Source organism: Bubalus kerabau, chromosome 4 (genome assembly GCF_029407905.1).
Source record: "Bubalus kerabau isolate K-KA32 ecotype Philippines breed swamp buffalo chromosome 4, PCC_UOA_SB_1v2, whole genome shotgun sequence".
NCBI lineage: Eukaryota > Metazoa > Chordata > Mammalia > Artiodactyla > Bovidae > Bubalus > Bubalus kerabau.
The window spans coordinates 105594099-105612025 of NC_073627.1; the positions used below are offsets into that span (position 1 = coordinate 105594099).

Consider the following 17927-nt stretch of genomic DNA (forward strand, 5'->3'; position numbering starts at 1 on the left):
TATCAAGTTCAAACTAACTATGGAGCCCTTAATTCAATCTAGAATTTAAGGACTCTCTGCCCCTGCTGCTTTTGCCAACAAACCCAAATGGTATCTATAGCTGAGTTTTAAATGACATTTGGTTATGAATGTAGAAGACAGAAAAGCAAGGGGGTTCCAGGCTAAAAGGTGTGTTCCGGGCTAAACTGAAACTTCCTAAGGTAGGATTAATATTAATAACAACAGTGACAAAAATAAGTGGGACTCAGAGATGCCTGGATACAAATGTTTTTATTTCTAAATGTAATTCCAGGAAAATCTTGGCTATGTTTTATTTGGGAATGAGATAAAGTCAAGTTTCTATAGGAATTTGGGAATACATATCTTTCCTATTAGGTGCTGAGTTGTGAGACTACATTTGTTAATCAGTAACTGAGAACATGTAAAAATGGCCTGGTTTTTCCTATCAGTTGTCTGACAACGAAATTGATATGCTTACTCTATCTGGTCCCTAGAAGTTGACCAGTTGTTGAAAGGGGGCCTTGTGCAATTATTAGGGAAGTGGGATGTTTCTTGCTTAATATTATACTGAAAAAATAGCATAGGATCTTGAAAACAGCATAAGTTATAACTTTAAAAAAAATTATGTCACAAAACGATTTAATTATTAGGTGAAAGTGAAAGTCACTCAGTCATATCCAACTCTTTGCAACTCCATGGACTATACAGTCCATGAAATTCTCCAGGCCAGAATACTGGAGTGGGTAGCCTTTCCCTTCTCCAGGGGATCTTCCCAACCCAGGGATCGATCCCAGGTCTCCCACACTGCAGGTGGATTCTTTACCAGCTGAGCCAAAAGGGAAGCCCAAGAATACTGGAATGGGTAGCCTATCCCTTCTCCAGTGAACCTTCTGGACCCAGGAATGGAACTGGGGTCTCATGCATTGCAGGTGGATTCTTTACCAACTGTGCTATCAGGGAAGCAATTACTAAATAGTAAGCACCTTTAAGTTTGTCTTGCTTATCTTTGTACTCTCCATGGTGCCTTATAGAAGACTGTAGATACTTCTATGACTTGGTGTCAGCTATTTGTTTAACAAATAAAAGGGATCTACTGGCTCCTACAAATGAAATAGTCCAGTGGTCAGATGGAGATCAGGTCTGGCCCCTGTTTTCTGCAGCCTTTTCCACTCTGCCATCCACAGAGTATCAGCTCTTTCTGTAGGCTGAGAGGAAGACAGCTTCACCTCTGTCTCTTCTCAACACATAGAAGAGGAAAAGTCACCTTTCCAAGTGGCTCCCTAGAAGCTACCATACCAAAGAAACTTCCTCCCATGAGAATATCTCAAGAGCCTAAACTGAGTCACATGCTCATCAATGAACCTATCCTTTTGTCAGATGAATGTCATGTCATGCATTGATTGGCTTGTGTATGAATTTATGAGCAATTCACTTTAACCAGGGGAGGGAGATTTCTCTCAGAGTCATCCAGCCCATTCCTGGAGCTGGGACTGGGGTTCATTTCCCCTGAAGGTCTGAAACTCTGTCCCTTATCAATAGAGGAAGCCCCTGGTTGCACATGTGTGCTGGTCAGTGTTGCAGTTCCCATTCGGTCTTTACAATAACTCATGTAGTTGAACTGAGGTCCCCAGTTGCTCAGGAACTAGCTCAAGTTCTCCCAGTAAGTAGTGAAATTAGAATTTCTAGATTTTCTGATTCCAAAGTCCATCCTCCTTCTAACACATCATCCTTCCCCAGTGAATGAACAAATAAATGTATGTTGGAAGCAGGACTCTCAGCTCTGAAAGGGTAACAGAGTAATGGTTAATGTGAGAGAATCTTTCTCTTTGAAGTCTGGCCATTCCTCTAGGAGCTGGGTGACACTAGGAAGACGTCATGCCTCTCTGCTTGTTTCCTCATTTATAAAATGGCAGTTGTGCTAGATCTTAGCTCATTGGGATGTTGTGAGAATTAAGTGAGGTAATGCTGATAATGACCTTGAAACAGTGTTTCCAGCCTGAAGTAGGTCAACATCCTTGCCTAAGGTAGGTCTACTTTGGGGAGAAATTGGTTATTTGTCCAATGGATAATAAAATTACACTTCTCCCTTCTCTACAGGATTAAAAGGGGATAGAAGTATTTATACATGTGAAAACCTCCTGAGTGCTTCAGCATCATACGGGTTTAGAATTTTTAGAAAATTTCCAAATGTGTTCAAGCTACTCTGCAAGGGTATTTGGAACTTGAAGTGGGTAAAGGAGAAGTCTGAAAATCTACAGAATCACTTTCTTTTCAGAGCTTAATTCTACCCAAAGCTCATTCATTGTTCTTCGTTATCCTGATGGTATCCTAATGCTGTCCTGCCCTTTTCATTGCCTCGCATTTTCCTCTCTGCACCCTCATTACATCTTTCCCTCTTTTTTACTCCCCATAATTTAGTACAAATAATTTTTGGAAGAAGACTTCAGTGTGTGATGCAAATGACATGATTTGGAATCACATTAAGGAGGTAGTGGGGTGTCAGATAGGGAAGGATCATCTTGTCATTGGAGGGGGAGGCTCACCCTGCTGATTCTAAGCATTGCACAGAGACTGAATTATTTTCCCCAAGAAACAGGAAATAATATTTTAATCTTCAATTCTCAGTGAAGAGCCTGGGGGCACAGAAAGAGAATGACAGGTGTTTGGATGCTTTTGGAGTATTGAAATGATTGTGCATATACACAAAGGCAATGGTTAGTGCTCTTCACCATCTCTGAAAGTAGGGAAGCCATTCTTTTACCTCCTCGTTAATTCATACTTTCAATTAGCATTAATTACTGACTAATGCCCAGCACTATTGTTAGACCATGAAGGGCTTATAAAGTAATGTAAATTCTGTCTATTTATAAGGTACTTACAGAAGGCAGTTATGGATAAGATAGCATCATGATGAGGTAATTAATTTTATAATACTATATATAAGTGGCCAGTTTGAATATTAAGTGAAACTGGAAACTGCCACAGGAAACTGGCTGCCTGTGAAATATTGTGTATATCTATGAATTTATTTTTATTTAGGTAAACTAGATATACCTTAGTAATATGTCAAGAAATATCCTGTAAGCCTTTGTAGAGTATTAGATGCATCTCAATTGGGCTTGTTCAAAAATAGAAGAAAAATTTCACCAGTAAAAGAAGATGGAGAGACATTGTATAGAGTAAAATATTGTACATTTTGGTCAGCTGTGTGTGGAATGATACATTTTAGACTCTGACTTATAGTTTTGGCCTTAGAAAGGAGAAAAGGCATGATGCTATGAACTTAATGAATATAAATAATAATTTTTAAAAATTATATCACTGATGTATAAGCAGGAGAGTCTGGGCTAACTATACTTGTGGCAAAATTAGTAGAAAGATCAATTAAAGTTTTATTAGGATATCAAGCACTGATAACATTCCATTATTTGTACTACTCACTTAGAAAGTGGAAATTTTTCATCTTACACATTTAGTTCCCCTCTTTAAGTTGGCAAACAATGACTTTTTCCACTGTATTTCTATATAACTGGACTCTTACCAGCTCGTGTGTGTGTGTGTGTGTGTGTGTGTGTGTGTGTGTGTGTGTGTTTTAATAGTTATGCATACTATCACTGGTGTTGTTAGCTTAACTTATCTGCATTTTGGAGTTAAAACTCTCTATAGACACTTTACAGGAGTAGGAATCTGATCATAGTTCTTTGCAAGTTTATAAATGCTTTGCTGTCAGATCACTCAGACTGACGCAAATAGTAGCTCTCCTGAAGCTCTGCAGTCAGGATGTTCCCTCCGGAGTCTACTCTGTTCCACTGCCACATCACTGAGACTGTGAATGCTCCTATTTTGTATTCTAGCTTTGTGTGAGCAGATACACTGGACTCTGCTTTTTTATGTCCTTTCTGATGCTGATTCCTTCTCTTGAAATGTTCTTGTTTATCAATTCTCTACCCATTCTTTGAAGTCCAGCTGAAACAGCCAAGCTACTTATTCAGTGTTCTGTAGTAGGAAATTATTCTTTCCTCCTTCACACTCAGTTGTGCTTGTGTGACACTGATTACAAGATGCCTTTTACTTATACACCTGCAGTGTATTTTATACACATTCACAGAGCATGCATAGTTATTGTGTAAGGTAGCAGTGTTGAAAGGTCTTGGGGCTTCTAGACTGGCAACCCAGATCTGTGTCCTACTCTCATTAACTGCTTCCCTGGTGGCTCAGATGGTGAAGAATCCGCCTGCAGTGCCGGAGACCTGGGTTCGATCCCTGGGTTGGAAAGATCCCATGGAGGAGGGCATGGCAACCCACTGAGTATTCTTGCCTGGAGAATCCCCATGGCCAGAGGAGCCTGGCGGGCTACAGTCCATGTGGTCTCAAAGAGTCGGACACAACTGAGCGACTAAGCACAGCAGCATGATGCATTAAACATGCAGCAAATTCAGAATAGCTTAACTGCCATGAAATAAAAAGCTCAACAACAACAACAAGCTTCCAGCTTTCTTACTCCTAAATAGGAGACTGCCAGTGGCCATCTCATATGACTACTTTGATGAGATAATATCTGTAAAGAGCCTCTGTTTGTTTGCTATTTCTCAGGCCCTGGGCAAAATGCTTTATGTAACATCCTCCATGTACAATGTCTACATGTGTAATTCCTTTGCCCCAGTCCTGGGACAGAGTAGGTGCTCATTAAGTATTTCTCAAATGAAAGAGAACTGGACTTGAGCTGGCAGCAGGTCCCTGTCTGCCAAGTCAGCTGCTCCGAGTCAGCTGGGGAGATGCAGGCAACTGAGGACTCCAGAGAGGACAGATACAGCTGGGATGTTGTTCACACTTATCTGGCTGAAAGGCTACCATGGTGTGATTTCTAAGCACAATGGAGAGCTCATGGGGAAAGAAGAGTGTCATTTTTGAATTGCAACTATTTCCTTTTCCACCATCTCATTATTCTTCCCTCCCCAGTTCCTGCTGATCAGTTCAGTCCAGAAGAGGCACTTATCTCATTCTGAGTCACTCCATGGTTGTATTTGGAACACTGTATTTTTACTATATCCCAGGGAATATATCCCTTAGAAGAAATGGAGTAGCTCTCATAGTCAAAAAAGAGTCCGAAATGCAGTACTTGGGTGCAATCTCAGAAACAACAGAATGATCTCTGTTCGATTCCTAGGCAAACCATTCAACATCCCAGTAATCCAAGTCTATGCCCCAACCAGTAATGCTGAAGAAGCTGAAGTTCAACAGTTCTATGAAGACACTCGAAACCTTCTATACCTAACACCCAAAAAAGATGTCCTTTTCATCATTGGGAACTGGAATGCAAAAGTAGGAGGTCAAGAGATACCTAGAGTAACAGGCAAATTTGGCCTTGGAGTACAAAATGAAGCAGGGCAAAGGCTAACAGTTTTCAAAAGAGAGCACACTGGTCATAGAAAACACCCTCTTCCAACAACAAAAGAGATGACTCTACACATGGACATCACCAGATGGTCAATATCGAAATCAGATTTATTATATTCTTTGCAGCCAAAGATGGAGAAGCTCTATACAGTCAGCAAAAACAAGACCAGGAGCTGACTAAGGCTCAGATCATAAACTCCTTATTGGCAAATTCAGACTTAAATTGAAGAAAGTAGGGAAAACCACTAGACCATTCAGGTATGACCTAAATCAAATTCCTTATGATTAGACAGTAGAAGTGACAAATAGATTCAAAAGATTAGATCTGATAGAGTGCCTGAAGAACTATGGATAGAGGTTCATGACATTGTACAAGAGGCAGTGATCAAGACCATCTCCAAGAAAAAGAAATGCAAAAAGGCAAAATGGTTGTCTGAGGAGGCCTTAAAAATAGCTGAGAAAAGAAGGGAGACTAAAGGCAAAGAGAAAAGGAAAGATATACTCATGTGAAAACAGAGGTCCAAAGAACAGCAAGGAGAGATAAGAAAGCCTTCCTAAGTGAACAATGCAAAGAAATAGAGGAAAACAATAAAATGGGAAAGACTAGAGATCTCTTCAGGAAAATTAGATACCAAGGGAACATTTCATGCAAAGATGGGCACAATAAAGGACAGAAATGGGATGGACCTAATAGAAGCAGAAGATATTAAGAAGAGGTGGCAACAATACACAGAAGAACTGTACAAAAAAGATCTTCATGACCCAGAAAACCACGATGATGTGATCTCTCACCTAGAGACAGAGATCCTGGAATGCGAAGTCAAGTGGGGCTTAGAAAGCATCACTATGAACAAAGCTAGTGGAAGTGATGGAATTCCAGCTGAGCTATTTCAAATCCTAAAAGATGATGCTTTGAAAGTGCTACACTCAATATGCCAGCAAATTTGGAAAACTCAGCAGTGACCAAGGACTGGAAAAGATCAGTTTTCATTCCAATCCCAAAGAAAGGCAATGCCAAGTAATGTCCAAACTACCGCACATTTGCACTCATCTCACACGCTAGTAAAGTAATGCTCAAAACTCTCCAAGCCAGGCTTCAACAGTATGTGAAGTCATGAACTTCCAGATGTTCAAGCTGGATTTAGAAAAGGCTGAGGGACCAGAGATCAAATCGCCAACATCCATTGAATCATTGAAAAAGCAAGAGAGTTCCAGAAAAACATCTACCTCTGCTTTATCCACTATGTCAAAGCCTTTGACTGTGTGGATCACAACAAACCATGGAAAATTCTTCAAGAGATGGGAATACCAGACTACCTTACCTGCCTCTTGAGAAATCTGTATGCAGGTCAAAAAGCAACAGTTAGAACCAGGCATGGAACAACAGACTGGTTCCAGATTGGGAAAGGAGTTCATCAGTGCTGTATATTGTCACTTTGCTCATTTAACTTATATAAAGAGTACATCATGTGAAATGCCAGGCTGGAAGAAGCCCAAGCTGGAAGCAAGATTGCAGGAAGAAATATCAGTAACCTCAGATGTGCAGATGACACCACCCTTATGGCAGAAAGCAAAGAGGAACTAAAGAGGCTCTTGAAAGTAAAAGAGGAGAGTGAAAAAGCTGGCTAAAAACTCAACATTCAAAAAACTAAGATCATGGCATCTGGTCCCATCACTTCATGGCAAATAGATGGCAAAACAAAGGAAACAGTGAGAGACTTTATTTTCTTGGGCTCCAAAATCACTGCAGATGGTGACTGTAGCCATGAAATTAAAAGAGGCTTGCTCCTTGTAAGGAAAGCTATGACCAACCTAGCATATTATAAAGCAGAGACATTACTTTGCTAACAAAGGTCTGTCTAATCAAAGCTATGGTTTTTCCAGTAGTCATATAGGGATGTGAGAGTTGGATTCTAAAGAAAGCTGAGGGCCTTTTGAATTGATGCTTTTGAACTGTGGTGTTGGAGAATACTCTCGAGAGTCTCTTGGACTGCAAGGAGATCAAACCAGTCGATCCTAAAGGAAATCAGTTCTGAATCTTCATTGCAAGGACTGATGCTGAAGCTGAAACTCCAATCCTTTGGCCACCTGATGGGAAGAACTGACTCACTGGAAAATACCCTGATGCTGGGAAAGATTGAAGGCAGGAGGAGAAGGGGATGACAGAGCATGAAATGGTTGGATGGCATCACCGACTCAATGGACATGAGTTTGAGCAAGCTCCGGGAGTTGGTAATGGACAGGGAAGCCTGGCATGCTGCAGTCCATGGGGTCTCAAAGAGTCAGACAGGACCGAGGGACTGAAATGATCTGAACTGATGGAATGTAAGGACATTGTAGATCTACCTTACTGGCAATAAAAAAGAAAATCAACCAAAGCATTATACCTATTTAGTGGTAAATGTCTTAGGAATTGTAGAAGCTTTTGAAAATCCCACCTAAATAAAAAATGACATTCGTACCCTCAGGTTCTTATAAGTGAAGAGAATTTCGGGAATCTCCAGGTTGATGACTCATAACTTTCCCAGTGTTTTATTCTCATGAGCCATCGATTAAAATAGGGTGTAGCATTATATTTTTCTCTCCCAGCAAAGCTATTCCCATCAATTTGGAAGTTTTGGAAGCTTCTTCAAGCCCCTAGGATATAATTTCATGCATAAAACCATTGTATTTTATATGATATTTGAGGTACGTTGGAAAAGTTTTTTTTTTTTTTGCAGCCTCCACTGAGGCTTGTCTTGTTCCTGGGGAGCAGTAAGTACAGTACACAAATCTGGATGAAGAGTATTTCCCATGATGCATTGAAAGGTCAGTGTTCCCATCTTGCTCTGCTCCTGAAGGCTGGAGTTAATGAGGAAGAGTTTGTATGTGAATGTCAGGCATGTTGCAATAACTAGCCACAATGGAATAGTCATGGCAACTTCCATTACTTGGTTTCTTTGTTTTTGTGATGTTGCTGCATGCTTCATTTTATGAGTATTTTCTTTTCTTGTGTGTGGTTGAACCCATCTATTGCCATCTTGGGCTTGGATACTTGTATTTAAAAGGAGAGGAAGAACAGAGGGAGAAACTGGAAAACTGACAAAATGATATATCCTAAGAACTTATTGCTTTATTTTACTCCCTCCACTTCTGCTGACAGATATTCTGGTGATTAATATTCTGATGAGTCTGTGACTTTGTGAAAGGGGGGAGAAAAAAAAAAAGCCTTCCCTGAAGAGAATCTTGAAAAGCAGATCGTAGTGAGACATAGGAAATATTGTGAAAACTGGACTTTTTGGTGACTTCATATCTTGGATACAGACCAACTCTAGTAATATTATTTCTGAAGTAAGATAAATGAAAATTATCAGCAATCTTTGGTAAATCATTTGTATACTTGAGGGCTTTTATCTTGATCATAGCATCTACCACCTGAATGGTAATTTATATTTCAGTGAGATCCCTGGAATAGAATATAAGGAGTGGTGACAATCTAAGATGTCTTTAGATACATTCATTTTATTCACGAGGGTGAATAATAGTCTCACTGTAGACGGGTCTAACTGGAGAATATCCTGTGCTTTACATACATTGACTCCCAAGATGGAAATCTGCGCATCTGTGGCAGTACATGTAGGGGACCATTAATAGTTGGCTTTCTGGGGACAGCCTCTTGAGGATTCTGACCAAATCACGCAGAAGTGCTGGGGTCACTTCATAGGTAGGGTATGAAGCTGAGGATGTTGAATTCTTAAGAAGAATGGTCCACTCTGTAGATGCAACATACACAGGGAATGTGCCTCTATTCCTAGCAGTCTGTATTTACAATTTTACATCCTTGTAACACTTTCATCACCTTCCTCTCTTGTCTGCCTATTCTTTACTTTAAAAAGTTGCCAAAGGCATCTTCATCCATCCATTTTCAAAGTTATATGCATCCAATCGTATATTAGAAAGGCTCTTTAGCCATTTTTTCACTTTTTAGTTTTTCTCTCCATTTTACTATTGAATTTTTTTTTTAACTTGTTTATGCTTTGACATCAACTCTTGTCGAAATGCTGACACTTTTACACGTTAAAAAAAGAACGAGCCAGTTCAACAAATAAGGCCCAAGAAGAAGGTGAAGTGTCTCCCGGCTGTTAGCCAGTTCTGGAGTTCTTTGACTCCCAGGGGCACGGAAAGGACTGTGTGCTTGGTCGTGTCGAGAGGGAGACACAGACTCAGCCTTCGAATTGGCCAGCCTGGTGACCAGCGAGCCCGCCCCTCCTTCCCCCTCCCGCGCTCACACTCAGGAAGCAGCTGGCTACAGGCCGGCCTTCGCGGCCGCACACACATCCACTCTCCTCCCAGGCCGCCGCCTCCTCCCTCCCTCCCCCTCTCCCTCTCTCTTCCCCCTTCCCCTCTCCTGCAGCCGCGTCCACACTGCGCCGCCAGGGCAGCCCAGAGCGCTGCGCGCACGGGCACCAGAGCTGGGGCCGCCACCACTGCCCCTCCCCGCAGCCAGGTTCGCTGCCCGCGGCCGTCTAGGCTCGCACCAGCGTTCCCCCGACGGAACCCGCCGAAAGCAATTAGCCAGCATCCCGAACCGGCCCCCAGACGCACCCCAGGCCCAAGGCAAGGATGAGCAAGACGCGTGAGGCACAAAGCCGAAACTCAACTTTTTAAAGATATTATTTGCTTTGTGTGCGTGTGTGTGCGCGCGCGGGGGGGTAGAGGGAGGGGGAAGCGGCAGAATGAGCTGATGCCGAGGGTACAGCCACCCCACTTCTGCCTGCCTCCTCCTCCCCCTAACGCTACTGCCCTAGCACACGCGCGCGCACACACTGCACTTGGGCCGGGTTTCGGCGCTCTGTCCCCCGGCTTGGATGGGAGTTTTGATTTCCGAAGGAGGCAGAGCCAGGGGAGCGCGCTGAAGGGCTGGAGCCCCAAGTTTCTCCTCGCCAGCTTTGGCTGCCCGCTGTCACTCGCTCAGGCTGGCCGGGGGAAGGGACCCGCACGCCAGGCTTTGTTGTGGAAATCCCGGGTTACCTGGTAAGTGGATGCCATAGGAACTTTGCTAGTAGGCGAGTCGAGAGAAGCCGGGCGCTTCAGAGTGGGGGAGTTACAACGCTCAGAGATACAAACTAGGGATTAGAAATATTTACACTCTGAACTGCTGGCGTGGTTTAAGAATACGGGCACCCCAACACCCATATTCTCTAAATGATCTGTTTACTGAGATAGCGATTCTCAATTAGGAATCAAGCTGTGTTCTTGTCAGTTGCCTAAAAGCATTGAAAGTAGAAGAGGGAAAGGAAATCAACAAGGTTTTAAAGTTTTTCTGTTTAGGAAGACTTTTTGTTTTGGGCTTTTCTTCTAAACTAGAGGGTCCAGAAGGCTACAAAATCAGGGCAAGTTACAGTACGCAAGGGCATGGTCGCGCACGCCACCCATGAGTCCCTCCTGAAGGGAAACTTTGGAGAAGTGGGAATTGATGGGTTGACATGAGGTCTCTCTCCCTCTTTCCAGTTCCACGTGCTTGTGGAGCTCTAACGAAGGCTGTTTTCCATGCTGTGTCTCACCCAATTCGCTGTCCCTCCCTATTGCCCAGAGGTCCTCCGGTAAGGGGATACATTAACTCCTCGTGGGGACGGGTCCAGCGACTCGCAGCTGCCAGGTCTTGTAACTAGAACTATAACCCACACCGCAAACTGCGCAGATTCAGACTCTCACACTCCCGACCAGGTTCGTCACCTCGCGTTTACATTTTTATAGGGCTCGACAAAATGTCAGCACTGTTTGGAAAATGTCTCAGTCTCAGGGACTTGGTCCTGCGCAAGACTCCAGTCCCTATAAATGACCCTGTGTGTATTTTGAAGTCGCCCGAGGCCGCTTTCTGGAAAGCGTGAGTGAGCAGCCGGCTTTCTCCTAAACACACACCTTGCCTGGAGCGACACTTCCAACTTACTCACTGGAGCCGACAAGTCACTTCGGTGATGAGGAAGTCACCCAAGTGTCTGGAAAACTTGGCCCTGACGGATTTGTCATCCTATGGATGATTCAATTAGGTACCTGTAGGGAGAAACTTTCTGAAAGGTCGTCTCTGGTTTCCCGGGTCGCACCCTCGACTTCTTGGGGGTGTCTAAGAGGCAAGAAGTGAAAGAACAAGGATTATTAGGACGCTAGCTCGGTGCGGGCTCTGGGCCACGCAGGGCGTACGGCGCGGGGACGTGCACTCCCGGGAGCGGCGAGCAGGGCTGCGGCTCCCTCCGAATTTCGGCTTGGGCCGGGCAGCGCGCTGGTTTCTGCCTCTTCGGCTTTGCAGTCGCGGACCATCGGCGGCGCGCATTCGGCCCCGACTTACTCGGGACTGGGTTGCACAACAGGAAGCCTGAACGAGTTTGTTTTGTTTTGCTGCGCTCGCTTGCGGACAAGGCCGAGGGTTAGGGGCAGAGGCGGCCAAGGAGTAACGGGGTCGCAGCAGCGCATCCCAAGCAGGGCTCAGTCGCCTCAGCCCCAGACCCGCCCCTCGCTCCTTGCCAGAGAGCCCAGGGGCGCGGGCCTTGAATCCCCGCGGGCCAAGATGGGGGTGGGGGGCGGCATGGGTCATAAACTGATAAAGGCTGCCGTCTCCTGCCCTGCCTCACGCTCTTCTTCACCCCTCACCACCCGCTTGGTATTCCTCACCCCCTTACTACGCTTTCCCGGGGGAATCATCTGGGCCGTCATCCCAGCAGCATCTAAACCCAGGGCAGAAGTGGAGGGTACTTCCGGAAATTAGAGACTTGCGGACCCCTCTTACGTAGAAGAGGGACTTGCACTCTCCCCACCTATTTCCAGGACTTAGCATCTCTCTTGAGTTTGGGCCTGGGGCTCTGGAGTTTGAGGAGTGGAATGTTCTGCAGCTCCCCCCAGTGGACCAGTTCCCTTTAGGCTGTGGAAAGAGGGAATTCAAGTAAAGACCATAAGGCTAGATGGGGATCTTGGTGATCACCTACAGATGAGGAAACTGAGGCCCAGAGACTTTCAGGAGTTTTGCCCCAGGCTTCAGAGCCAGTTGTCACAGTCTCAGGGCAAGCACTCAAGTTTCCCAGTTCAGAGAGCATTTCTTGGCCTGAAGGTGAACTCAAGACAAATGCCGTCTCATTCTGCCCGTTCTGAAAGCTTTGATGAGTCATGATTTCTGCCTTGGGAGTTAGCCAGACGTCTGTTTCCCTCTGTGTAGTATATCCCCACTGGACCTCCTTTTTTACATAAATGGGGAAACTTTTTTTTTTTTTGTAAAAGATTGATTTGTGTTGGTTTAAATTTTCTCATTCCTTCTTTTCTTCCTCTTCCAAGTTTTCTTAAGGTGAAGTGTGAAACAGGTGCAACCTGCAAAAGTTTGTAGAAAAAAGATCTGCCACAATGAGTGTTTGAAGCCATTTAGAAACAGGAGTGTGTCATATTAGATGTTATATTTGCAGTTGGGAGCTGTTGACGTTTAAGGATCACCTTTGAATGCATTACAATTTTCATATGTTTTCACTAGTCGTCTGTGTAGCCAGACTAGCACTAACATTACCTTGAAAAGAAAGAATGGGGGATTTCTTTTCCAGTCACTTTCAAATTCCTTTCCTTATTGGTAGTTGAAGTCCTTTCCTTTGTTGCTCAGAGGACTCAGTAATCTTTCAGTGTGAATAGCTAAATCTAATTGCTGCTCTAACTCCCTCTCCCCTTGGTTCACATTAAGCCAGTTTTAGAGAGCATCTTGTGGCTGGTCCCTGATCTCATCCAAGTTCCTTAATAGTAGTGGGTTTGTTGGATATTGAGTACTTGGGGTCAGACGATGTTCTTGGGAGGAAGTGATCATGATTCTTAATAGAAAAAACAACTTTTTTTGCGGGGGGGGGGGATGGACTCCAGGGTCCACCTAACGGGTGACATTCCTATTAGGCCAAAATAGGCAGGGTGGGGAAGTTAAATAGCAGCAAATTATGTTTTGTACTAGCCTTGCCTTCATTTACGGAGAAGGCAATGGCACCTCACTCCAGTACTCTTGCCTGGAAAATGCCATGGACAGAGGAGCCTGGTAGGCTGCAGTCCATGGTGTCGCTAGAAGTCAGACATGACTAAGCGACTTCACTTTCACTTTTCATTTTCATGCATTGGAGAAGGAAATGGCAACCCGCTCCAGTGTTCTTGCCTGGAGAATCCCAGGGACGGGGGAGCCTGGTGGGCTGTTGTCTCTGGGGTCGCACAGAGTTGGACACGACTGATTTATATGGCAGAAAGTGGTCTTTCCATCATTTCAGAAGATAGCTTAGTGTTCTCCATCTTTTTTCTCTCAGTATTCTTTTCTGCTAGTAAATTAATTTGATGACATTCTTTCTGGTGTTGTCTCTCTCATATTGTAGTTATTGATCTCGAGTTGGAATGTTAATTTGTAGTTCTTCCAGAATATATGAGGATTCTTGAGGGAGAGAATTCAGTAAGTGCCATCCTATGCACATTCTCTTCCTTGGAGAAATCATTTTCTGTGTTTCTATAATTATTTTCTGTAGAGATTATTATGAAGAATGCTGAAATGCAAGACTTGACATTTAACTTTTCTCAAAGTTTAGTTGGGTCATAGGCTCAGGACTGAAAATAAAAACACAAACAAATGGCATATAGAAAATCTGTGCAATAAAACTGTGCTGCCTTATGCTTTCCAGGGGGGTTAAATTTACAGTAAGGTCTTTAAAATGACATTAATACATAGTTTGATTAAACTGAACACAACTGAACAAGTAGCATCTGGATTTCAAGAAATAGAACATTACCAATACCCTAGAAACTTGACTCTTACTTTCTTCTCATTACTGTCTTTCCCCATCTCTTGCAGCCACTGTGTTCTCCTCAAGAGTAATGACTGCCTTAGCTTCTAACAGATGTAATAATTTTGCCCATTTTTTATGCCTTATGTAAGTGGGATAATTCAACATGCACTCCTGAGTTTGACTTCTTTTGCTGATATAATAGCCTTTTAGTAGGTCAAATAATTTGGACTCCCCTTTAAAGTTTAGGGAAACAATTTGGCTTGCAGAAATTAGTTGTTCAGGCATTACTTAATATGATAGAGTTAAGGAAAAACACTAATGAAACAGAAGCCCTGTTCTCTATCCTAATGACTGTCTGATTAGGGAGACTAAACAGATATGAGTGAAACCATAAAGTGAAGCCAGCTTGGGGTGAGCCAGGAGAATGCTGAGGAGCAACTTCCACCATGACAACCCAAAATGCATTTGGCAGTCTCTCTGTTAGGACCAACAACCCCCATGACAAAAAAATGCCTGGTCTCAGTACTGAAGTGACTGTATTTGTTTTGTGGCTTTCAGCTAGGATTTTTCATTGTTCATGGGTATGCCAAGATAAAGACAAGAATAATATGCCTGTTCAGAAGAGTGGGATAGACTTTTTATGCTGCTTTGTTCTAATAGAGAAAGGAATAGACTAGAAGGAATAGACCAGGAAGCACACAACTGTAATTAAACTGGTTCCACAAGACACAGAGCTTAGGGTTTATGGTCACACCTTACTTAGACTATATTTATTCAGGCAATACATTATAAATATAGGATATGAATATATAAGTATATAATTATATATTGATTTATATGATAATTTTCAGTATAAATAGCCAGTACAGTGTGATAAATACAAGTATAATAAATATATGTGCATAAATGTATATGAAAAGTCAATATATATGACATATGTAGTGTGAAAAATATAAATATATAGGTATCTCAGGTAATTTATGGATCTATAAGGACTGGGGAGAGCTTGATAAATTATACAGGGTACCAAAACGTAATGAAATTAGAATTTAGACAGGAAGGTGAAACACAGGCAGATAACTATAAGGCAATGTGGAAAGTTATGAATGTTAAAGGAGATGTATATAGAGTGAAATAGTCAACATTTATCACATCCTTCTAGGTACCAGGCACTGGGCTAAACAAGTAACGTGCGTCATCTCATTCAATGTTCTGTAATGCTGTGAACTAGGTGCAATAGTACAATCCTTGCCATTTTACAGATCAGTGATAGAGGTCGATTAAGAGAGGATCAGAGAAAGCCCAAGGTGGGGTGGGCCTGGAAGGTGACTAGAATCTGGATTTGGGGAAGGAGAGGGCAGGAGAAGGGAGGAAGGGAAGGACCACTCAGGTGGATTCAAAGACAGTGTATGAACAGAAACAAGGATCCAACCATGTTCTACTTTGGGAACAAAATCAGGAGACTCAGTTGTAAAACTGAGATAATGAAGGCTCTAAGTAGTTGAGCGCAGACTTGAAGTAAAGAAAGCTGGTGTGGGGCTAATCGTGTCTGACATGATTTCTTTAGGCCAAGAATGGGAACAACTGCACATTGCTTTGGGTGCACCAAGTCTTGCTGAACTCCAGATGAGCAGATAGGGTTACAGTGCAAGATCAGCCCCTGTTCCAGGCTCCTTGATAAAAAGATCAGACTTTCTCAGAGTCGGTTATTTCTGAAGCTCTAAGCCAGATCTATGAAGTTTTGTTTCTAGGCCTGCTGGATACTGTACACAGAAAATTAATCAGATGCTAGGGTTATGTATGATTTCTTGTTATTCCTGTGTGTGAAGAAATGGATTAATGTTTTCCCAACCTTTGCAGTATGACCAATAGATTCCACTTCTGTCTGTAACTGACTGAGTCATTCATGTAGGGCTTCTTTTTTTTTTTTTTTAAATAAATATGTTGTCATATTGGTTAAGGGCCTAGTCATTGTTGCGGACGTTCATACTTCTGCAGTGATGTCAGTGAACATAATTTAACTTGTATTAAACTTCTGTCTACTAACAGCTAAAAATAGTTACACTGGTTACTTTTCAGCAATAACTAACTACACTGAAGGAAAGAAATCACTCAATTACACATGTGATAGGGATAATTTAATATACTTGAATATTTGGTTTAATGAGTGCTAAATTAAGTTTATTTCTAGAATCTTCCATAGATAGATGTTTATTACCCCTTTGAAACAATTGTGAGTTTTAGCTTTGCAAATAGCTATTCACACGGCTGAGTAATTATTTATGTACACTAGGTGACCAAGAATGCACTTTAATTTGCCATGTTTTACAGCCTATGTATCTCCTTGTGTGAAAATGGATTTTTTTTTTTAAATAAAAATCTCCAGCCAGTTACTTTTCTTTTATATTTCTGAAGAAGCCTTTGTGTCTCAAACCATGGCCATGTGGTGTTCACTTTTTGCAATTCAGGTAATTAATTCAGTGGTGACATCATTGGGAATGTGTTCATTTTTCCATTTCAAATTCCTCCTCATAGGATCTTATGTTAACTCATAAGAACACATTTCAAAAAAACTCAGTTCTCGAGGACAGTTAATTTAAACTCCCCCCGCCCCCTTTCACATTGTAAAATTGAAGTTTTATTTCAGGGAAGGTCACCTACCCCTTGCAACAAGGAAGATATAAAATTGTCAATCATCGTGATCTCTGATTCTGTCAGTCAGTCGGTTAACTGGTATTTGTAGAGCACAGTTGATCAATTGATACTAAATAAAAGGCAAAGTGAAAGATAACAGCGGTAGGAGTGTGCATGTTCGTCGCTCAGTCATGTCTGACTCTTTGTGACCCCATGGACTGTAGCCTCCTAGGCTCCTCTGTTTATGGAATTCTAGAGTGGATAGCCGTTCCCTTCTCCAGGGGCTCTTCATGACCCAGGGGTTGAAGTGGGGTCTCTTGTATTGCAGGCAAATTCTTTACCATCTGAGTTTCCAGAGAAGCCCTGGTAGGAGTATAGCTTTGTGTTATTTAATTCTTATTTTTCATAAAGCTAAAAATGTCAAACATTTAGATTTTCTCTTCATTACAGCTATATTATGGGGTCTGTTTTATTTTGACTGTTTAATTCTGACTGTTTCTACAGATTTTCTTGGTAGGTACCTGGGCTGGCAGATAGTCTCAATGCTTTTATAACAGTAGCTTTTATGCGTTTTTTGTCTGTAACCCACCAGAAAAAAATTTTTTTTTATCTTACCCAGAGCACTGTGCATGTAGATATGCAGACATGTACACCTGCAAATCTCTGAAATGAAACGATTCTTAACCATTAATATATTTGATGCACATTGATAGCTTCTGTTTTATTCTGCTGCTGTTTTATTCTAGTCAGTTCTATTTCATTAAAAAATGTTTCTCCATTAAATAATTGATTTCAGGGCTCACCAGTGGATCTTGACCAATTTGAAAAACAGTACTTTAGAAACAATACTTTGTTAAACATAGATCTGAACTTACAGCCCATATTCAACTTGAGCCAATGCCTTGGCCAGGGCATGGTACCTTTCTGAACTTACCTATGTTTGTTTTAAAAATCCTTTTCATTTCAAGTTTGTTCTCATTTTGTGTTTTTTTTTTTGTTTGTTTGTTTTGCTTTTTTTTTTTTGCAACTGACTAAGGGAATCCCTAACTATCCCCCTCTCTTTTGCTTCTTTTGGTAGGGTCATGCTTTTCTAGAACTTGCTGTACTCATTGGTGAATTCATGACTGAGGCAAA

At 42.3% G+C, this 17927-nt stretch overlaps 1 protein-coding gene across 2 annotated transcripts in view; it reads left to right on the top strand.

The window, feature by feature from the left end:
• Nucleotides 1-9816: 9816 nt before the first annotated feature.
• Nucleotides 9817-17927, top strand: part of LOC129650049 (zinc finger protein GLIS3-like) — a 175683-nt gene continuing 167572 nt past the window's right edge. For both annotated transcript variants that reach the window (XM_055578186.1, XM_055578187.1), the window contains exon 1: nt 9817-10410. The gene's annotated coding sequence lies outside the window, so the exon portion shown is untranslated. The remainder of the gene's footprint in view (nt 10411-17927) is intronic.